At 35.0% G+C, this 24,975-nt stretch overlaps 1 long non-coding RNA gene across 1 annotated transcript; it reads right to left on the bottom strand.

Annotated features, from left to right (window-relative positions):
• Positions 1-86: 86 nt before the first annotated feature.
• LOC141545573 (uncharacterized) lies at positions 87-24,076 on the bottom strand. Its single transcript, XR_012483070.1, has 4 exons — positions 23,963-24,076; positions 20,825-20,980; positions 3,209-3,362; positions 87-169 (listed from the first exon to the last, which is right to left on the bottom strand). It is a non-coding gene; the product is annotated as an uncharacterized LOC141545573 (long non-coding RNA).
• Between the last annotated feature and the right edge of the window lie 899 nt (positions 24,077-24,975).

Genomic DNA, 24,975 nt, shown 5'->3' with positions numbered 1-24,975 from the left:
TTATAATATAAAGTCATAAGTTTTCTTATGAAAAAACCCTTTATAATATGTATGATACATGTTCAGAGATGACCATCTTTTTTTTACCTATTGTCGTTTTTTTGTTTCTTTTCCACTGTGTACTTTTTAATTTTATTTTCCCTTTTTCTTCCTTTTCTTCCTTCAATCCCTGAAGAAAAGTACAATTTTAAATATATATTTATTAAGACATATTTTGTAAGTACATATATATAACCAGACATACATATACAAATGAACTTATGCACAAATATAAATGTATTCATGCATATACATAGATATCTATAATCACACTTACACATACATGCATATTTATATGCATCTATGTAAGACTATACATTGCTTGTGCGTACCTTTGTATCTCTGAAGGTAAATAACACTTTCCTTTATAAATTGCAGTTTTTCTATACTTTTCTAAATCTACCTATTTACATTTACTGCTATAGTCACTTCTCTATGACAACACTTGTAATTTTGGAAGAAGCTAAGGTGAATGTCTCAGGCAACGTCCACATCATTGTGGCCAGTGGTGCTGTTACACCTGCATTTGTTTTAATCAGATACCATTTAAGAATAGTCTTTTTTTTTTTGGTTTTTCATTAGTTAGTAATGAAACATTTGTGACACTTTTATGGGCCACTTGTGATCATCGAGAAAATACAACTCTTTTCAGCAGTAGGTAACTGTAAGTACAAAGCTCATAAATTCTTTCATCTCAATGATCCTGTTGCCTTTAATACGGGCACATGTATGACCACAGAGAAATATTCACAAATGTAATTGTCATCGATGGGGAACTCATGCTTTGAGTAAGTATTCTTAAGGTAGACTAAGAAGTGAATTAGACTTCTAAATCAGGGGAATATCATCCTGCACACAAAGGAAAATGTTGGGAAACAGTTTTCTCAAGGACAATATTATTCATCTCATAGACTCTTCTTATATATCCTTTATTGAAAACAAAGGCAGGTAGGGCCAATCCAGAAAATAACCCTGGGCAACAATGGCTTTTCTAAATTAGCTCAAAACAGTTTCAAAGAGGGAGGGATCCTGCTACCTCCTCAATTCCCTACTGAACAGCAAATCAATGCCTCCTTTCTGATTATGACAAGAAACTCATACAATTATATAACAACTTAACATTATAGAAAACAGGACCTTTTTGAAAATCAGTGTTGATAGGAGAGTGAAGGAATAATAAAGTAAACTTTGGACGAAATCTAATTGGGAAGGACTTTTGTGTTGTCTTTTATATTCACACAGACATATATATACACATAACTTTTTAAAATACACTGATCTATATCTGTTTAAAAATATTGGTTTCTTTAAAGCATCATATATAATTTATATGCCTGTAAGATGTGGAGAAATGAGCTTTGGATTGGAACACGAGATAAAGTGATTTAACCCCTGTTTACTTCCCCCTAACAGCATGATGACCAGCATATCAGTAACATGAGCATCAAACAATTAGCTTATATGTTTCCTGTAAGGATAATATGGTAGGTTTGAAAAGGACTTCAAAGTGCTTATTGTACTGCTATATTTTTATTTCTCTCTGTAGGAATCCATGCAGAATCGTAAAAAAAAATACCAAATAAATAAAAGCTCAGTAATTTTTTTTTTCCAGAGCATTCACAATCTTCTATTCAACACAATACAATGATTATTCTCTGGCTTTTCCTGACTTTCAGCAAATATTTTTTCTTTTACTACGGCTTGCTGACAACAATGCTTGATAGCATACAGTGGCTTAATTCTTGACTTTAATACATTTCTGACATTGACAAGTGAGCTTCTATCATTTAGTCTATATCTCTCATGGGCTTCTCATCTTAACCAATAAATCTTTCTGAGTTCTTTTCCTACTTCAATATCTATCTCATCCAGATGGATAATTAGACCATATAAATACAGTAGAAGAAACTTTCTGTCATAAACTGTTGCCTTGCCAAACATCGTCCAATATGAATTTTTGAAGGGCTCATTCTCTCTCCTTAAATATACAGACCAGGTTCTTGGCCGACAAATGTTCCTATCGGCACAATGAATTTCTCAATTAAACAAAATGCAATACCACAATGAAGAAAATCATAGCATAGTAACTTCAGGGATTCTTATGTACTTATTGGTTTTCAATATAACAATTTTTTCCTCTGAATATAAGCTAAAAAATGGTTTCCCTAAAGGTATAACAGAAATTTTGCTGCCACAGAAGAATGAAATTTAAAGAGTTAATCTGATGCACTTGGATTATAGACCAAACACTGCTTCCATCTAGGCCACATGACTGAAAATTAAACATATCTAGATAAATCCTTGGTACAGTTTGTTATTGTTAATAATGCTTTTGTCATTTTAAAATATTTGCCTTATCATAAAATTATGTCAAATAAATAATAATCATTGAAGAGGTATATATTTCCTAATAAATTGGTGGTATTAAATATGATGATATTAAATATCATGGCCAAAAATTACTTTCAAAATTGTCATCATCATAATGTGAATAAGAAAATGTAAAATTCTATTGGACTTTTTTGCATTGCAGGATACATTCCCTGTTTCTGTCAGATAAATTTCTGTTCCCCCAAATTTCATTGCTCCTAATTTGAACATCCTGCCCATTTTACCAACTTTCATGGCCATCCAGGGCACCTGAGGCATTTAGGCAGCGAACTAACTGCCTTTTCCAGTTAGTAAAAAATAAAATTTTAAATGTAGGAAGTCAGGGTAGCTAGATTTCTCCATGGATAGAGAACTGGCCCTGAAGTGAGGAGGCCCTAATTTTAAATCTAACCTCAGGCATTTAGTAGTTACTAGCTTTGTGACCCTGGGCAAGTCATTTAACCCCTCTCTTCTCAGCATAAAATAATATGTAGGAAGTCATTGATTCTAAATTTGCCATGATTACTACAGTCACAGAAGTTAGATTCCTACAAAAAAAAAATAAAGAAAAAAGAAATACAGGAAGAAAGGAAGAAAAATCCTTCTTAGTATCTTCCAGTTAATCCATCAGTGAAAGCTACTTTGAAATCAAACAGGCACAAAGGACAACCAGGGAGCAGAAGAGGGCAGCAGAAGAGCTAAAAAGCAGGAAAGGAGCCAAGGTACTGGAATGCAGTCCTAATAACTTCCTTTACTGGGAAAAAAAATCACTCTGTTTCCTTGGCCTCAGTTACCTCACCTGTAAAATGGGTGCTTTTGGTCAAATTCTCTGACTTCCTTTATGCTCTATAAGGCTCTGGCACAGAGAAAGAGTTCAGACTGTGGAGCTTTTGCTTGAACAATCCCCACAGGACATCCCAGTCTGGAATCCACATTCTTTCCAGTCCTGCCACCTGTGTGAGGGAAGAAAGGATGGAGGTCACAGGAGAAGGGCCTGAAGCCCCTGTGTGCAGCAGCCAGGGGTCTAAGCCCAGAATGCTCTGCCAAAGCACCTTCAGATGGACTCTGACCTTGCACAGCTCACAGTGACTTTTCTCACACATTCAGCCTGAATCAGGAATCAGAGCTTCTCCTTCTCCTAGGTTAAGCTCAGACTCAGAAGTTCTAACCCCTTCCTGATAAAATGAGAAAGGGAACAATCAGGATGTCATTTTCTCCCAGGAGTGTTTCAGTGCAGAATCTCCCAGCATCTGAATCATAAGCAGCTGAGCCCTGCATCTCCACCCACTCCCTTTAGCCTGGTCTGAACAACTCAAGGGGGAGATAAAACAGAGGTACCAAAGAGTGATGAAGAAAAGCTAATATGTCCCTGCTGTAATCTACAAAGGGAATAATCCCGACTGAGGCTGCATCTGAAAGGTCTCTTCTGCATTCCAAACACTAAAAAAATGACTCTTTTTCCCCTACATGAGATTTCTAGGAATCTGATCTCTGTGACAAAAATGTAAAATTACCCATCACTCTGATCTGTGCTGCCAAAAAAGTGGCTACAGTTGTGAGTGTGTTTGAGTTTGTAAATTCAAATCAGATTCTACATATCTCTTTCCAATGAGTGAGCTTCATTTTTCCTTGGTTATTTCAGAAATATAGAATTTTAGAAAATACTTTACTCACAGCATTTTTTTTTATTTTCTTAAGTATTCTCATTTTGGAGCATTTAAGATGCTTTTATTTGTAGGTGGCAATTTTTAAATTCTATTTCATATTTATAGTCTGTGTGTGTATTCAATTGTGTGTTTGCATGAATCAGTATGCTTTATTTTTTAGAATGTCATTGAAATCTCATAGATTATCTAAATACTGAAGACAGATATGATCTGATTCTTACAGAAAGAAAACATCATACAATACGGGCAATAATTGCTTTTATAAGTTAGCTCAAAATACTTGAAAATGACGAGAGATCCTGTTACTTCCTTAATTCTATGATTCTTATAATTATATTCTATTTTATGTCACCAATACGCTAATCACTCTACAAATACTTAACAAGTTTTGAGCTATGAAAAACACCAGGGCATGCTTTTATTATCCATATTTAACACTTGAGAAAACTGAGGCAGACAGAACTTGAGGATATTGAGCATCGTTATATAGATAATAAATCTCTGAAGTAAAATTTGAAATCATGCCTTTCTAACTCCAGACAGAAAGTACTATCCAAGATATTACCTAAATATAAATGGTTAAATTCTGTGGGTTATTTTTCTAGTGTTCTTGTCTTGTTAAATATTTTCTCTCTATATTTCAAATTCCAATTCAAAAATTATTTATATTTACATTATAATGTATATTTATATTGCATATGTTATATACATAGGTATTGATTATTTGTATATATATATATATATATATATGTATTTATGTGTATAAGAAAAATATGACTTTAGCAAAAATGTTAGCAAAGAATTGAATTTGAGGTTTCTCAAGCAAAGCAAATACCACATGAAATAGAATAATTGCATAGTCATAACATGCATGAAAAGATGCTGAATCTAGATATTAATTACATATAAAATATTTTTACAACATTCACGAGAAACTAAAATAGCAGTTTACAAATCCTGAAACCCATCTTGTTTCCCAGTCAGAACAGAGGACGATGAAAAAGAATTTCTTTAAGGATAGCAGACAATGTAATGAGGAACACAGTCTGAAAAAGAAGGGACCACTTTAGGCAGGAGCATCGGTGGCTCCAACATGAATTATAGAGTCTATAAGAATACATAGGAAAACAATAAACTTTAGACACATTGATCAGCAGCCCACACAGAAACAACAGGAAATAACTTATGCATCTATATAGGTGTAGCATGCAAATATATTTGGATATCATGCAAATCCAGGTATGACAGAGGCAGAAAAATTTGGAAGGAAAGAAGGCAATCAAGACTAAATGAAGGAAAGAAGGAAATTAGAAGGGAAGGAAGCATTTAGGAAGCACCTGCAATGTGTGAGGCAATTAGCTAAGTAAACAAAATCCTAAGAATTGTATCTATTGTTATTTGTATTATACAATTATATATAATATAGACATATAGATTATACAATTCCCATTATATAATATACAATTAGACATTATAGAATGTATAATATGCCATTGCATAATTATACAGGTACACAAAAGGGAGATGAGAATCAATGACTACACCAGGGAAAGACAACTATTAGGTGTTTGAAACTGAATCAGTGTTCAAGTTTCCTGACTCACAAATCCAGTATTCTATCTATTGCTTCACATAGTGCATTGGGGGAGGGGGAAAGAAAGAGTCTGGCAGAGAAGTGAAAAGAAAATTGAGGACAAACTTATAAAAGACACATATGCAGTTTGTAAATTATTGTTGATATTATTGACATTTTATTAATAATAATACAATTATAAAATCATGTAAAATAGTAAATGATTACTTTAGAAATGTATTTTTCATAAGAATTTAAAGTTACTTAACCTAAGCTTATAACCAATCAATGAATTAGAAAGATGTTAAAATTACAATTAGAATAAGCAATATCAAATGCTATACGACTTCTCTGTCATGCAGAATACAGTCCTTATTTCTGTCAGAAAATTATCTGTGCCTCCCCAAATCCTCTGCTTCTACTATGAGAGATCTCCCCACTCTACTATGATTCATGGTTGTCGAAGACACTTGAGGCACCAAAAGCTAACTGGATTCCCAACTGGTAAAAAGTAAATTTTAAAATGCAGCAAGACACTAATTTAAATTAACCATCAGTATTACAGTGGCAGAAGTTTGATTTCCGGAAGAAAAAGCAGAAAAAAACTTTGAAGGGGGGAAGACTGCATTGAAAGCATCTTCCAGTTAATCAGGAAAAGCTACACTCAAATCAAGCAGGCACAAAGGCCATCCAGGGAGCAGAAAACACAGCAGAAGGAGCTACATAGCAGTCAGAGAACAGGGCATTGAAATACAGCCTCAGTAAACATAAGTTGTTTTTAATATTGAAAAATTCTCTAAGAGTCTCTGGATCTCAGTTCCCACACCTGTAAAGTGGGGGCTTTAGATCAGTTTCTCTGAGTTATTTTTTTGCCCTGAATCCCTGAGTCTGAGATACACACACACATACACACACACACACACACACACACACACACACACACACACACACAGATCAAACTGCGAAGCATCTGCTTGAACAGACCAAAGGTAAAGGGCCTGAAGCCCTTGAGAGCAGCCAGGAGTCTCAGACCCAGAGTGCTCAGTCAGTCTGAGCTTGCAGAGTGAGTGGTTAGGAAGCACAATGACTCTTAAAATATTCAGTCAGAATCAGGGGTCAGAACCTTCTGCAGGTCTTAGGTTGAACTGAGACCCAAAAGTTATAGCTTCTTTCCTGATTAAAAGAGAAAGAGAATAATCAGAATGTACTTTTCTCCCAGGAGGGTTTCAGTGCAGAATCTCTAAGCCTCTGAATCATAACCAGTGCTGCCCTTAGCCTGGGTGGGACCACATGCAAGAGGGGACAAAAACAGGGGTACCAAAAAAAGTGCCAAAGAAAGGATGATATGCCCCGGATGTAATCTAAAAGCCAATAATCCCTCTTTCTGCTTCATATACAAGATCTCCTCTCCATGCCAAACACTGAGAGAAATAAAACCTTTCTCCTTGAAGAGATTTCCATGAATCTGATCTGTGACAAAGATGTAAATTTCCTCACCAGTCTGATCTGTCCTGTCAAAGCAGTGGTTAGAGATGGGTGTGTGTGTGTGTGCGTGTGTGCGTGTGTGTGTGTGTGTGTGTGTGAGGGCATGTGCTTGTGTAAGTGTGTATATATGTGTTCTGTGGGGATGGCCTGGCCTGGACTTATAGACATAGTCTTTGCTGAGCTCATCTCCCCCCAAGAGCTCTAATTACCTTATCACCTCAAAAACACTGGTTGGCAGAAGGAATTTGTCATGTGTCTGAAATGGAAACATCCCTTTATCTCAGCTGAAAATCCACAGCAGAGATTAAAAGTGAGTAATTATAATCTCTAAAGGAACAGCTCCTTCTAATTGTAAGAGAACTTTTTTTCCCCTTTGTCTTATATTATGAAGGGAGACAATAAATATCGTGCTCTCTGAGCACCAAGATGTGAGGGCCACAGTGCTTGAAGCCTAAAGATATTTGTGAATTTTTTTCTACAGCAAACTCTAATTGATTCCTCTTTTTAAAAATAATTATAATTAATTATGGTGCCCCATTGTAGCGACATATCTTGTGATACTCATCATAACCATATGAAATGAGTGGTTTTATTATCTGTAGATAGAATATAAAGTTCTAATTTTTACAAGTCTTTTTTAAATAAATGAGACATCAAAGAGATTGTCATAATAGGTTAGGGTAGCAATACCATGTTGGAAATAAATATGTGACAAATTCAGAATGGCCATTCTTTTTCTGAAATGAAATTTTATTTAGAAGAAGAGTTTACATTCCAAAATAAGTGGCAAAATTAGGCATTAGAAATGGCAAATATGAAATAGATAGAGTTGGAAGACTATAAAGTTAGATTAGCCAGAGTTAGCTAGAGTAAGGAGAAAGGTAGCACTATGATGAGGGAGAGGAGACCATAGTCATGGAAAGAATTTAGCAAAAGTCTTTAGCATAACCAGAACTTTTACAAGGGAATTACAGCCTTAGGGGTTTCTCTTAAGAAAAGGTATGATCTCAAGAGGGGGAATAAAAGAGAGAGGAAGTGTCAGGGGGGGTCAAGGTAGTGGGGATCAAGGAGTCAGGTAGAAGGCAGCTGGTAAACCAAATCCCAGACATGTCTAAAAATATGCTAATCATTATCTCAAAAGCTTGTACAGAGATGTGACTGATAGATAAAAGAGTTCCTCTTCACAATGCTTAGATTTCTGGGAAAATAGTAGTATAAGTAAGAAATTCCCAAGCTTTCTGTATTTCCTTCATAAATAGACAGAAATCACCATGAAACAAATTCACAGTAGCAAAAATAAAGGAGTAAAGCAATTGTCCTAAAACATCAGGAAGGGATCTTTAAATTTATCTTTATTAGTGATATATTCACCCTTTACATTTTTTAATGCTGAAGATTTGTTTTTTTCCCACTATTTTAAAAAATCAAATCAAACAACGGTTTATCAATTTAATTTACTTCATAAAACCAACTCCTAGTTTTATTTATTAATCCAATGGATTTTTACTCTGTTTTATTAATCTATTAATTTTTAGTATTTGAATTTTTTTCAAGTTGTTCTATTTTTCATATTGGTTACAATATTTTTGCCTTAATCTGGGAGTTTTGAACTTTGGCTATGACTTCTATAAGTATTCTTTCTAGGATCTTTTTTCAGGTAGTGAAATGTATTTTTTTTCCTATTTCTACTTTATTAATTGGTTCTATAATTTCAGGTCAATTTTCTTTAAAGGTTTAGTATAATGTTATATTAAAATCCACTTATTATCATTTTTTTTTTTGCTGAGGCTAGTTAAGCGACTTGCCCAGGGGTACACGTAGCTATGAATTATCGTGTGTCTGAAGACTGGTTTGAACTCAGGTCCTCTTGATTTCAGGGATAGTGCTCTATCCATTAAACCACCTAGATGTCTCCAAATTCTCCTTTTAAAATTATAACCTTTATTTAGGTTGACATTTTGAATTGAAAGAGAATTTAGATATGTTTTTTGTAAGGCCACGTAGATATCCAGAGAAATCATAAGATCATTCAAAAATTGTGACTTGTTCCTTGAAGTTATGCTCTATGAAAAATAATTTGAATGTTTAACAATTAACCATGAGAAAGGACCTCATCCAGTATTTTAACTTGCCAGGTAATTATCAGAATGTTCCTACAGCAATTTCAATGCAAGTGATTCAGTTTTCTGTTACGGCACAGGTATACTGGCCAGGTTTCACAGGCATACAATAATGAGAAAAGCAGAGCAGCTCTAGAGACCTTCCGTTTGGTAGGCAACATAATATTTCTTCTCTCAACGTTTCTTTGGAGAATCTAAACATTGAGCTAACTATGGAAATGTACATGTATACCTTATCTTCTACATGTACATTATTGGGCAGTAGAATCATTGCAAACTATGACAAACAGCATACAACTTACATCATTACCACTACGAGGAAGCACCAACATCCAAATTCCTTGGCTGGGAAAATCCATAGTCACAGCTATCTAGAACCTTAAATGGAAGGTATCTCTAGGCAAGTTATACAGTACTTCCTGATGAATTCTCAAAATTGCTTTCTTCTGAAGGATTTTCTTCTAAGACGTTTTTATAAACTAAGCACAAAGAAGACACTACACTAAGTATTCTCATTTGATATGTGACTCTTTAGACATAGCAGTGTCCCAGGAAAAGGATGCTCTGTCTTTAGATTCCCCCAAAGAGAATATTTATTCATTCTTCAGAACAATCATGGCACAACTTCAACTTCTGCAATTGCCACAATAGTAAAAAGATGACAATAAAGAGCATTTGTGATCACCATCACACATCTTTTCTAGTAAGGTTCAGCTCTTAATCAACCATCTGCTCTCCTCACTAGTCATTCACAAATAATGTAAAAAAGAACAATAATTCAATAAAACAATATTCATATGTGCTGCTAGCATTGTCTGGTTAAAAAGTATTTTTAATAAATCACAGCTAATTATACAATGGCTAATTTATTTTGGTTTTCCTACCATACAATAATCAGCAAACAAATTGAAATTCTTGCTGTCTCCCTGAGATGAAAATTTTAAGCAATGTAAAAAAATATATCAATTATTACTAATAAATTCAATATCATGTTACATATAGACTTTACATAGCACAGACATTTTATGCCTTTTTTTTATTTCTTTACCTGCTTAACTGAACATTTTACTAATTGGGTGATATTCCCATGAGTTTTTAAGAATGCTTCTTCTCCTAGAGGAGAAACTGATTTTCCTGTATACTTTCTGTATACATTTTCCCATCCAAGTGCTTTGTGTTGTTTTTGTTTTGTTTTGTTTTGTTTGATTTTTTGTTAGATATTAATTGAAGCTTTCTGTTTTCAAAATTATATGCTATGGAGAAATTTTCACTATTGAATCTGGCAAAATCATGTGTTCCACTTCCTCCTCCTTCCCTCCAACCCATCTCCTAGATGGCAGGCAAGTGATCCAATATATGTTGGATATGGTAAAATATATATGCAAATACAATTTACACATACATATTTATACATTTATCTTTCTGCACAAGAAGAATCAGATCAAAAAGGAAAAAATAGAAAATAAAATTTAAGCGAACAACAATAAAACAAGCAAAAATGCTATGTTGTGATGCACACTCAGTTCCCAATCCTCTCTTGGGGTAGATGGTCTCATCATTGGAAGATCATTGGAATTGCTCTTAATCAACTCATTGCAGAGAAGAGGCACATCTTTCAGAATTGATGTGTACAATGCCATTTGCCTTGTGCAATGAAATCCCGGTTCTCTTCATTTCATGTAGCATCAGTTAATGTGACTCTCTCTAGGCCTGGCTCAAATCAAAATACTCATTATTTCTTATGGAACAATAATATTCCATAACATTTATATACCATAACTTATATAGCAATTCTCTAATAGATGAGCAGCCACTCAGTTTCCAGTTTCTTGCCACCATAAAAAGGGATACCACAAATATTTTTGCACATGTGTGTCACTTTCCCTCCTCTAAGATGTCTTTGGAATATAAGCCCAATAGAAATACTGATGGAACAAAGGGAATGCCCTTTTTTGCTGAGGCAGTTGGGTTAAGTGACTTGCCCAGGGAAACATAGATAGGAAGCGTTAAGTGTATGAAGCCAGATTTGAACTTAGGTCCTCCTGACTTCAGGGCTGGTGCTTTATCCATCTTACCACCTACTCTCCCAAGTATGCATATTTTGATAACATTTTGAGAATAGTTCCAAATTACTCTTGGGAATGGTTGGATCCATTCACAATCTCAACAACAATGTATAAGTGTTCCAGTTTTCCCACATCCCCTCCAACATTCATTATCTTTTCCTATCATCTTAGCCAATCTGAGAGGTATGTCGTGGTATCTCAGAGTTGTCTTACTTTGCGTTTCTCTGATCAATAGTGATTTAGAGCATGTCTTCATGTGACTAGAAAAGATTTCAATTTCTTCACCTGAAAATTATCAGTTCATATCCTTTGACCATTTATCAGTTGGAGAACGACTTGAATTCTTACAAATTTGAGTGACTTCTTCACAGGTTTTAAAAATGAGACCTTTATCAGAACCTTTAAATGTAAAAATGTTTTCCCAATTTAATGCTTCCCTTCTAATCTTGTCAGCATTAGTTTTGTTTGTACAAAGACTTTAACTTAAATATATAATCAAATTTACCTATTTGGTATTCAATAATGTGTGGAATAGAGAGAGATAAGGTGAAGAACTTACAGGAACTTATGAATTATTTTTCTGTATTTTATTTTCATTATTTCTGTGATTCCCCTATGACCTGTATAATATATGCAGGCTCATATTTACTTGAGCTTTGGCCAGCTATAATCATATTTACTTCACCTGAGCTGATGACATTTATCAGCATTTGACATTTATTGATAGTTAGTCTATCAAGAGATAATCTTCTTGATTAAGCCTGGAGTCCTGATTTTCTGTTTCCTAGAAATGAGTAGATTTCAGGGAAACAGAAACTTTTCATCCCAATCTCTCCAAATAGCCACAACCAATTAGATGCCTCTCCCTCCCCTTCTCAATGCTCTCTTACTTGTGATGCAATCTCTTGAATAAAAGCTATGCATCTTTACCATGTCTTTAGCCCTCCTACCAGGGGATGTGTTTTTTTCGGGGGGGGGGGGGGGGGGGGGAAGGGAGGGGAGGAAGAGGGAGGAAAGCAGCAGTGGAAAGTGGCAGCCATTTGGTTCCTTTGGCTGAAGAAAACAAACTGATTTAAAGGGACAGGCTGCTCTTACAAAATGTTAATTGTTTGAATATTTGTTTCTTTAGATACATAATGGTTATGAATATTAAAAATATTATCAGAAATGTGATATATAGTTTGAAAGGGTTATTTCAAAAAGTTTAATTGATATTTTCAAGAACTTTTCATATGATTTTATCTGAAAATAGGAAGATTTAATTAACTGTATTGACGCCAATTATCTGAAAGGGACTCCAAGAATACTTTTGCCTTCTTCCTTTTGAAAAAAAAATTGTTGTGAACAATATGTAATTTGGGATTTTTCAGTTTATTGGATATTTTAAAAGCAAAATGATTGGTATAATATTCAACTTATTCAAGATTCAACATCTACTTGGGTATATAAGAATTGTGTGAATTTTCTGGGATAAATTTCTTACTGTTACAGATATAAGGTTATATTAAATATCTCTTTAGGATATGTATGAAACTTGGGTAATAGAACTGTTATTAGATGTAAACTTCTTTGGACTTATAATTAATGCTATTTGGGAGTTTTACAGCTCTACCCTCTGACAATTAGTGAGACAATTACCAGGAGTAAAAATGAATTAAAGTTATTTTATCCTGTTTTGCTGAAAGTTAAGTTTTAACTGCTTATATTATGTTATAGTCATGTCCCTGAATTTTTTCCTCCTGTGACTGATTTCTATGATCAGAACAATAGTTAATAAGAACTATTAATGCACTTCAAATATGTCATACCTTGCTGTTTCCAATCCGGTTATATGTAATCATTATATCCTAAATACTTAGAAAAATGAGTATTTACCCTAATCATCTATGTGTTACTGGCTATTTGTGTCTGTGGATATTGAGGGTTTTTTTGTTTGTTTGTTTGTTTGTTTGTTTGTTTTTAATGTTTCTAAATAATGAGAGGGCAGTTAGCACAGTAGTCTGTGAAACCTAACTGCTATTTATTAAGTAGAACAGTCTGTTCTACTCTTCACCTATTAGATTTGTTTGTTTGTTTGTTTGTTTTTTGTTCCAAATTTTGGTCACATTACAGATATATTGACCTGCTTTTGGGACCTGGATCAGGCCATTGATTTTTTGTCAGCTACCATACCCATTCCTCTGCTTGGACTGAGAGGCAGTTCTCCATCCCTTCTCAGTATGAAACAGTTTTTGTATGAGAGACCATCACCCATGCTCCTGATGTAATATGGACTGATATGGGAGACATGGGAATGGTTAATGAATGACTGTTAAACCTTGACTTGGTCATCTATTATTGTGTGATTAAGATTTAGGATGGAAATTGTTAAAATTGGTAACTGTTGCTGTTAAGGAAGTTATATGTTCATAATATCTATGTTCACTTCAGGATATGTAATTGTTTGGGGGATTTTTTTTTTTTTTTTTAGGAAACTCCTCCTGTATTAGTCTGTTACGTATAAGAACTTTAATTCACTCTTGGCATTTATATGTGGGATGGTTTTTTGATTATTTACTTTTTTTTTACTTTTGGATGATTCTTTCCATGAGAAAAAAAAGGAGTGGAAGAGAGGGAACTAGGGAAACTGGTGGATTTTTCTCTAAGTACCTAAAAAAGTGGGAACCTTAGTTTTTTGTTCACTTTGCCTTAGGTACTTCTGCCCTACCCCTTATCTCACCAGTTCAGACTGAATTGGAAGTCCTTAAGCAGTCCTTTTTGTTTTTACTATGCTTTAGCTTTGAAATCCCTTATTCTGTTGGAATTGCTCTTGCAGATTATTCTCTGATTGCCTGTTTTTTTGAAATCTCCAAGATATATACACCTGTCTTGGGACTGGCAGTCTCCAGCCGTGTAACCCCAGTTTCTTAATTGGGATCTCAGTGTTTTCAAAGGATATTGCAGTTTTGAGATCAAGCCTCTAAAATTCAGGATATGACTGCCTTCATGGTCTAACTGTGAATATTCTGCTCAGAAATCCTTTCTGAATCCTAGTAGAACCTCCTATTCTATCAGAGGGGACAGGTGGAACTACTCCAGGTCCCACTCTTTCCCTCCTTTGAAATTCCTGACTGACTTAGAGTGCCCTCCTAGCATGGGGCTGTCATGAGCACTGCTACTCCCTATATAAGCAGAAGCTGACTTAAATGCACAAATGATTGAAGACCACCTAACACTGTGAACTGTCCATCTCAAACTGTATTCTCTGGCTGAGATGAAGGCCTTTGTACTGCTGATAACTCTGGGGTTGTCAGGAAGAGATTTACCTTTGCCATAAGTCCTTGCATTTTGTAGTTTCATTTTTGTTTATTTGCTTCACATTTGGTTGGCCAAAATTATGGTGCCGAGACCTCCCAAGTATTTAGGGGAGGTAATTCAATAATTCAAACATTCAGAAGGAGAGTGTGTAATGTTGTGCCTCAGTTTCTCTAGATTGTCATCTTTGTTAATTTCCTTTTGTATTTTTTTGTCTACCAAAAGCCAATCTGTTCTGTGATAACTGTTTCCAAGACAATTGGTGGAAGCAATTTTTTATGGTATGAACTTATTGCAATCAGCAGTATTATCTTGTTGCCACTATGTCTACCCTGCATAATTACATTATTATCCAAAATAGTTCAGGGGTCCCTATCAAAATATTGCATACAGAAGATGCTATTAAAATGATGATTCTTCAGAGAAAAAGGCTGGAATGTATTAGAGAGTGATGATCTTGATGGTGAACTTGATAAACAATGTTCAGATTACATTGATTTTGATCAGGATGTAAGTTCTTCATAGAAATATGATAAAAATCATTTACATGTTAAAGGGGGAAATTGTGTAGATTAGAGAGAGAAAAGGTGAAGAACTTATAGGAATGTATGAATTCTTTTTCTGTATTTTATTTTCATTATTTCTGTGTTTCCCCTATGACCTGTATAATATATGCAGGCTCATATTTACTTGAGCCTTGGCCAGCTATAAACGTATTTACTTCACGTGAGCTGATGATATTTATCAGTATTTGATATTTATCAATATTTAGTCTATTAGCTGGACCACTATCTGCTTGATTAAGCCTGAAGGCCTGATTTTCTGTTTCCTAGAAATCAGGAGATTTCAGTGAAACAGAAACCTTCCATCCCAATCTCTCCAAATAGCAACAACCAATTAGATGCACCCCTACCCCTTTATCAATGATCTCTTACTTGTGATATAATCTCTTGCATAAAAGCTATGTATCTTTAGCCCTCCTACCTGGAACTTTCTCTTTCTTATCTTGAGATGGGATGGCTCATCCTCTAGAGGTTGTCAATGAACAACTTTTCTGTTTTTTACTAAATGATCTTTGGGTAATCTTTTGTGTTAGGGTCTTCTACATCCCTCACAATAATGAGTTTCAGTTCTTCATTGGTCAAAAATTCCTTCATTCTTCACAGATCTGAGAGCTAAATTATCCTATGTTCACCTATTTTGCTTATACTACCAATCTTTATGTCTAAATCATGAACTCATTTCGATCTTATCTGGGCATAATGGTGTCATGTGTGGGGGAGTGCCTAGATTCTGCCATACTAGTTTTCCAATTTCCCCAGCAGTTTTTGTCAAATAATGAGCTCTTATTCCAAAAACTGGAGTTTTTGAATTTGTCAAACACTAGATTACTATAGTTATTGACTACTTTGTCCTGTGAACCTAACCTATTCTACTGATCGACTACCCTATTTCTTAGCCAGTATCAAATGGTTTTGATGACTATTACTTTATAATATATTTTTTTAGGTCTGGCACAGCTAAGCCATCTTCCTTGGCATTTTTTTCATTAATTCCCTTGAAATTCGTTGACCAGTTGTTCTTTCAAATAAATTGTATTATTATTTTTCTAGATTTGTATAATAATTTCTTGGGAGTTTGATTGGTATGGCATTAAATAAGTAGATTATTTTTGGTACTATTGGCAATTTTATTATATTTGCTTGGGCTATATATGAGCACTTGACATTTTTTCAACTTCATAGATCTGACTCATTTGTGTGGAAAATGTTTTGCAGTTATATTCATATAATTTTTTTATTTTTCCATTGGCATATAAACTACTAAATAGTTTATATTATCTACAATTATTTTAAATGGAATTTCTCTTTGTATCTATTGCTGCTGGACTTTGTTGATAATATATAAAAATACTGATGATTTATGTGAATTTATTTTGTGTCCTGTAACTTTGCTAATGGTGTGAATTGTTTCTAGTAGTTTTTTTTATTTTTTATTTTTTTTTTAATGTGATTCTCTAGGGTTCTCTAAGAATACCAGTATATCATCTACAAAGAGTAATAATTTGGTTTCCTCATTACTTACTCTAATTCCTTTACACTTTTTTTGCTTCTATTATTGCCAAAGTGTTATGGGCCAGAACTCTGAACTTGAAACAAAGGATTCTTACAAGATATTAAGTCAGTGGAACTGATAGACAATAGTTCTCTAATTTATCATGGTGCTTAGTTCTCTAGTTCATTATATGTACTTAATACTTACTATAGTTCTACAAGATTCACACCTTTTAAAAGAGATAATAAAAGCTTGGACAAACTCAGCCAGAATGAGAACAAGTAGTGGCAGGCTCTTCTCCTTCACTTCTCCACTGAAACCAAGATCTGGAAGGCCTCCAGCAAAACTAGCCCACCCCCAAGTGAAAGAGATAAGACTTTGAAAGAGACAATAAGGTATTTTGACTTAAATCTCTGGCTGCACTTGTGGTGATTACTGAACTAAAATGAAAATTGCTCCCAGAGAACTCCAAGAAAACCCCAACAAGACAAGATTACATTTTAGAGAGAATATTACACCAAATAAGACATTTCCAATACAATATTAAATAGTAATGGTGAGAGTGGGCAACCTTGTTTCATCCCTGATCGTATTGGGAATGGTACAAGTTTGTGCTCGTTACATATGATGCTTGCTGATGGTTTTAAATAGATACTACTGGTCATTTTAAGGAGAACTCCACTTGTTCTTATACTCTCTAGTGTTTTTAATAAGAATTAGTGTCAGATTTTTTCAAATGCTTTATCTCTTGAGATAATCATATTATTTTGTTCCTTTGGTTATTGATATACTCAATGATGCTGATACTTTCCCTCATATTGAAACAGCCCTGAATTCCTGGTATAAGTGCTATTTGGTCATAGTGTATTATCCTGGGAATAACTTTTTGTCATCTCTTTGTTAATATTTTATTTAAGATTTTTGCCCCAAAATTTATTAGGGAAATCGGTCATTTTACCTTTACTCTGTATATATCACTGTGTCTCTGATAAACAGCATATTATAAATGTTGGCTTTTAATTTGGTCAGCTATTTGCTTCCATTTTATGGAAAAACTAGTTCATCCCATTCACATTCACAGTTAAAATAACTAATTCTGTATTTCCTACCCAAAGTTATGCTTTTCTTTTTTTTCCTTTCCCCTTTTGTCCTCCTCAGAATTTTGCTTCTGGACACCACTTCCCACATACAGCTCTCTCCCCACTTAAGGCACTCCCCCTTTCAGAATCTCAGATTCCAGGCTCTTTGATCCTTTAAGGTGGAAGTTGCTAGGTCCTGGGTAATCCTGATTCCTGCTCCTTGATATTTGAACAATTTCTTTCTGGCTTCCCATGGCATTTTTCTTAACCTGATAGTTCTGAAATTTTGCTACAATATTCCTTGAAGTTTTCATTTTGGGGTCTCTTTCAGGACGTGATTGGTAAAATCTTTCAATGGCTACTTTGCCTTCTGGTTCTAGTACACTGGGTCAGTTTTCCTTGATGATTTCCTAAAAGATGATGCCTAGATTCTTTTTTTTTTTTTTTTTTTTTTTTTATCATATCGCATTAGTTTTCCAGTGAATGATGGGAATAGGTGAGAATGCTGGACAGCCTTTGACAGCAGCCCTGCTTACAAAGCTGAAGTACTCAATGGTAATCCTAACTATTGTAAGGTATCTCTTCCCCACAAATTGATGTGATTTTTTTTTTTAACTTCAAAAGGCATAAACACACCTGTTTTATCTTCAAGTTCTCATTCTCAAAGGAGTAACAGTAAGGTCAGTAACTAAAGATCTTCCCATGCCAGACATATGGGTTTTTGCCGTGATCTTTGACCAGTGACAGTGCCAACTGGCATTTCGAACGACCTTGTGATCTGCATCCATGTCTATCACCCCTTTCAAAAGTATACCATTTACACAGATAGTGAACATAGGTCAGTCAGCTGTAATAGCTGCAGTGTAGAACATTCCTGGATTCTGTTGCTGGGAGTCAAAATCTGGTAATTATTGCATATCAGAAGTTTGTATTGGAAGGACTGATGCTACAAGTTCTTCTAGGTGATAAATCACACAATGTCTATCTATATTAGTGACTGGGATATTAGCTACACATTCTACAGTTTCCCAACTGTATATATGAATGGACATTGTTTTGTAAGCACTCTCAGGATGTGAAATGATCAAGTCTACTGATTATGGAGGCAAGAGGTCTATAGGCCAGACAGATAGAGGTTTCAGTTCTCCAGGGGATATCTCAGTACTCCTGGTGGAATGCAACTGTGTTAGTCCTACTTGCAATCCCCTTACCCCATCAGCATGCTTCTCTGCTAACTTACTATTAAACTTTTAAAGATTTTCTGGGTGCAATAGCAGCTGCCATTATGCCCAGAGTGCTTTTTTGTTTGTTTGTTTGTTTGTTTATTTTTATTTTTGTTTTTTGTTTTGTTTTGTGTTGTTTTGTATTGTTTTGTTTTGGGTTTTTTTTGCCATGGGGCCTGAAGCCAAGCCCTGCTTTGCATTTCCCTAAGCCTTCCTTGCTCAGTAGAAGCCACTGCTGCATTTTGAAGATGGGCTTTGGGGCCTTGCTCTCCAACCCTGTTTGTTTTCACTTAATTTTTGCCAATATTGAGCTTTCAAATGGCCTAATTTACTGCATTGAAAGCACTTATGAGTCTCTTTGGAAGTTGCTTCCCAAAACTGTCCCGATTTTCTCATGTTTAGGTCTCAAAAATCCTGCATAATAGTTTGGGCATAAAAGGTAAGTGTGCCCACTGCAGTAGAGCATCTTATGATCTCATTTAAAGGAGGATCCTTTTTCAGTCCTAGTAGAACTCTTTTACAATCCTCATTAGCATTTTCCCAAGCAAGTTGTCTTAGAATAATTTCTGTTGGTTTGTATTCACCAATGGTTCACCAGACAGCTGTTGGCAGACATCCCACAAAATCAGCAAAGGGTTTATTTGAACCTTGCACTATTTTCATGAACACTTCCCCTCTATCTTGTTTTCTTGAAAGGGTGTGCTATGCTTTGGTAGTAGCAGAAGCAGTTTGCTCATATACTGCCAAAACATAATTAATCTGCACGAAAGTGTCTGCATAAGGACCTGCACCTGCCAGTTGGTCAAAAGTAACAGGTATATTAACTCCAGGTTGCCTATTTCATTGGGTTAATGTTCTACAGTGTTTATCATATTCAGAAAGCCAAAACAGGGTCTTTTTTCTATAGATTTCCAATCACTAGGGGTTAAAATTTCATAAGCCAAATTCTCTAACAGAAGCTTAAGATAAGACTACATAGACCCATAAAAAGAGCAAGCCTTTTTCAGATCATTGATTCAGATTAAAACGAATGTGTCTTTTCTTGACTTGACCTGAAGAGTCAAGCTAATCAATCACAGGATATGCTCTTTGTTCAATCCAGATGTATCCTGTCCTTCCTCCTTTGCTTTAACTAATGCCTCTTGTAATCAGGGTACAGGGTAAAGCAAAACTACTGCATGGGAAGGGCCAATGGTGTAACTCCCCCTCTCTCTCCTCCTTCTCCTTCCCACCAAGGCAGAGTTAAGAGAGAAAGATCAGGAGAGTGAGAAGACTCTAAGACCACATGTTCAGCTTTAGAAGGAAGAGAAACCAGACTGTAAAACTGAGAAGCACTACACTCCTCAACCTTCTCAGCACAGTACTGATCTCCCTTCCTGCCCAACTCACTATTCCCTCCACCACTATCAGTGCCATTCCTCTGCTGCTTTTTCTCGTCATACTTCCTTTTCTGGCTGCCAACATTAAAATCTTTCTTTGTTTTAAAATATGTAGGATTCCTTAAAGCCAATTTTATTATATTCTACATAAGGAAAGTTTCCTCAGAGATTGAGTCAGGACCCATACATAGATTTGTAATATCCAATTAGATGTTTACCCACTATTTTCCACTTCTCTGGCTCCAACCTCTACTCCTTAGAGAGCAATGGAGATTTGCACTCTACTACATTTAAGAACTCAGTTATCTGCTTCTGAGTTGCCAACAAACTTTGCTTCTCTATTAACCTAATTAAGTCATCATACTTTCCGAAAGGAGGTTCTTTGGATAACACTTGCCCCATTTCAGCTGATAAATGAAAGTGACCAGATTAGTCCTTATCAAATCTCCCTACTTTGCATATCTTTATACTTACCTAATTCCTGGGCCACAGAGATTCCTCCACCAGAACCTGCTGATTGTATCATTGGAGCTTCTGTGTGCTCTGCTGTCCAGGGCCCCATGTTGAATGCCCAATGCACTGCCTGGACTAGCCCATTGTAGGATCCTGGTACCAGTCCTAGTCCTGGATCTTAAAAGAGGATTGAAGAGGCAGGACTCAAGTGGATGGTCAAACATGGAGTCCATTTATTTCAAGTTCTCAGCCTTAATACCCTAGTATACTTGCATCACTACAGCACACTGTGCAAACCCTAACTATATTAGACTTGTGCCAACTATAGGATACTGCACATCTGGGGCCAACAACATTGCTATTGTTGTGCAGATGTTTCCTTGCTAGTCAGTATCTCTGCTTCAAGTACTACACAATTCTAATGCCCCCTGACTTCTCAAGAAGGTGAAGATACACCCTCAAGTGAGTTGAGAGTCAGACACTATCAGAAGGTTCCCTGGCTGGGCTGAAGGGTCTTACACCTCACCCAGAGTTCTGCCACTATCTGTGGCCCTTTACAGAGAAAGAAGGAAAAAAAATGAAGGAGAAGGATTTAGAAGAGAATGAGGAAGAGAAAAAAGAGAACAAGAAAACCAAAGAGAAGGGAAAGAACAAGAAAAAGGAAGAAAAAAAAAAGAGCAAAAATAAGAGGCATAAATTCAAAGTCTATTGGCTAAGTGATCAATCCTAAGCATCATTTAATAGTCCAACACCACAAATAGTTCTCTTCCAAGAAATTATGAATTTCTTGCTGCACTGTAACAGAAAGAATACATGTTTACTTTAATGATGTGATAAGACTGAATTAAAAATGAGAAAATAAAGAAGTCTTGGTAGATAATACATACAACTAAGGTTTTCTGCCTACCAAACAATCATAAGATGTGTTCAGACTCCCTAAATTTCAGCATCATAAGGCAAACCCTCAGTTCCTGCCTCTGATAGTACAGTTAGCAAAATGTAGTTATTATCTTTTAGGCACAATATATTCATAATTTGTGGAAGGGGAACTATTAGAAAATAATGTAGAAAATTCTCCTCATCTAAAATTAACTTTTCTGTTTTCAATCACATTTTGGTAATCTATTTTTAGCAACAAGGCTTAATAAAACCATGACCAAATTATTAAAAATTAAAATAAAATGATCAAAAATATTTTTTATTTAAATGTATGAGGCAATGTAGTGGATAAGACACTTTAAAAATAAATACTTGTTTGTGATAGCTCCTCCTAACTTTAAGTTATGGAAAAGAGCATGAGTAGAGTACTACTTTAGATCACTCTACACGTTCATGTATGATCTAGGTTTCACTGGAATCTGCGATTTTTTCAGTGCTAAACTTTAATTTTTTTTTTTTTTTTTTCCCATACTGAAGTTTGAAATGACCAGAGTGTACAGGATTTGGCAGGAGCAAATTAAAAATTAAGTAGCATAACCAGAATTGGACCCAGAATATCTGATAAAAAGTTGGATTCTTACCATAGAATATAGGCAGAAATATCACATAGATTGTCAAATTATCTCAAAATTCTGGTCATTTTTGACTGAACTCTCTCTCTCTCTCTCTCTCTCTCTCTCTCTCTCTCTCTCTCTCTCTCTCTCTGTCTCTCTCTCTCTGTCTGTCTCTCTCTCTCCTCCTCTCTTCTCTTTCTTCCCTTACAACCCCCATCTATTATTTCTTTTAACAATTTTTTGCAGATAATAGGATAAAGCTTTTTTTTTAAATATTCAAATTAAAATGAACAAGAAAATATTGTAAAATATAAAAAACATTAGAAAAATGAATACTTATAACTAAAGAAAAGGTGGCAATAAGACAAGATGCAGTGAATAAAACTGGGGTCTTGCTAGTGAGGAAAAAAAAATAAATTTCTTTAAGATACTATCTATGCAGATCTGTGAAATTCATTAAAATCACTACTCATTGTTTGTTTTGTAATTTATTAGTTTACTAAACTTAGTGACCATAGTGATTCCTTCCTGTTCTGACAGATTTGACCATAGTTTGGAATTGTAGCCAAAATACAGTGAAGAATACATTCATTTTTATTGATCACTAAAGTTGTTGCTATTCTGGACAGAATAATGTATACATAAAGAAAATGAAGTTTAAGAAAGTAAAATGATTATTTTCTGATCCATTGTTTCAATGTCCTCTTTCAGAATAAAATAGTTAGACTAAAAATATTCAAAAATATTTATTTTTAGCATAAAACTCCCATGGTTCTATTCTTAGTGTGTCTATTCTGGGACCTTGGGCTGAAAAAAGCCTTTTTCATCCTTTTGAATGGATTACAAGACAGGAGAATCTGGGAATCGCTGCATATTAAAACAAAGGGACTGATTGTTGGATAACACAAGTTAAAGAAAACAGAGATATGTATCATCCATTGGTTTTTGCCTTTAGAATAATCCACCACATTAACAAAAAGGGAACTGGCTAAATAAAAGATTATAAAGATGCTCATTAGCAATAAAATGACTTTGGTAGCTCTGGTCTCTGGGGAGATACTAGGGTTGAGTTTGGTGTTATGAATGTGTTGTACTTGCAAGTGGTGTCTATACAAAATAAGTACCAAGTAACTGCTTGCAATGGCCATGAATCCCACAAACACTGCATCATAAAGGGCTTTCCAGGTTATCATTTTTGAGGCAATCAAGGCATACCAGTCTAGAGTACAATATCCTAGGCTCACATGAATATCACTGTTTGTGTTGTTTGTACCTCCAGTCACATACCAAGGCACATTCATATCAAATAACAAATTAAGGATCCATATGAAGATAAAGGATGGAACAATGGCATTTGGGATTCTGGCTTTCAACCCAGCATGTTTGGAACTTCCAGAACTGATAGCTATGGCCTGGTAGACACTCAGAAAGCTGGAAGAGCAAAGAGAAAGACCCCGGGACACTCGTTGTAGATAAACTATGATTTTACATTCAATGTCACCCAAAACAATTGTCTGTTTGTAGGCCTTCAGTGCAGTTGGAGCTCCCTTGAAGAGAATTAATAAAATGTGGGAAAAGGCCAAATTAATGAAAATCAAGTCAATGGGTCTTATCCTTTGAGTAGTGATTAAATTGAAGCCATTCAGGCAAAGGAATAAAAAATTACCAAAGACTCCAGTTATAATCTGGATAATGTAGAAAATGAACAGGATATCTTCAAAAGATTGCATTCCTTGTTCTCTTGAATTGGAAAAAAAATAAAAATGGTATTCAGATCCAAAGTGACCTAGGCAGGACGAGAAAGGATTCCGTTATAAAACCAGTAATTGCAAAAGAAATTTACCATTTTCATTAAATGAATTTCAGTAAATTGTGTTTATTATAAGGATATATATACCTTTTAGAAAATGTATTCTTGACTTCCAATGCCAAGAAAGAGGAATGAAGAAGGAAGGATCCCCCTCCCCCCCAAAGCCCAGCCAAATTCCCTTTGAAACAGCTCTGAAACTGCTTCTAACTGATTCAAATTTAGGGAAACAATAGAGGAGGAAAAGAGATACAAAGGACACAATAATCAAGGCCTATAGCAATCAAGAGTTTGATAATAAAAGCCCAAGCTCCAGCTTCTGCAATAAGAATTCACTACTCAACAAAAATTGCTGGGAAAACTGGAAACTAATATATCAGAAACTCAACATAGACCTACATCTCAACCCTATATAAAATAAAATCAAAATAGGTACATGATTTAGACATCAAGGTTGATAAAATAAGCCAATTTGAAGAACACGGGATAATTTGCCTATCAGATATTTGGAGAAGGGAGGAATTTATGATGAAAGTAGAACTAAAGAACAATAAGAAAGGCAAAATGGACAACTTTGATCACATTATATTAAAAAGGTTTTGTACAAACAAAATCAATAGAAACTGGATTAAAGGGGAAGAAGCAAATGGGAAGAAATCTTTGCAACCAGTATTTCTGATAAAGGTCTTATTTCTAAAATATATAAAGAATTGTATTCAGTCATTTTAGTCATGTGCAGTTCTTTGTGACTCTATTTGGGGTTTTCTTGGCAAAATTCTTGGAGCAGTTTACCATTTCATTCACAATTCATTTTATAGATAAGGAACTGAGGCAAACGCATTAAAGCACTTTCCCTAATGACAGAATTCATA

The sequence above is a fragment of the Sminthopsis crassicaudata genome, chromosome 6 (assembly GCF_048593235.1).
Source record: "Sminthopsis crassicaudata isolate SCR6 chromosome 6, ASM4859323v1, whole genome shotgun sequence".
NCBI lineage: Eukaryota > Metazoa > Chordata > Mammalia > Dasyuromorphia > Dasyuridae > Sminthopsis > Sminthopsis crassicaudata.
This window is presented reverse-complemented; position numbering and strand designations above follow the sequence as displayed.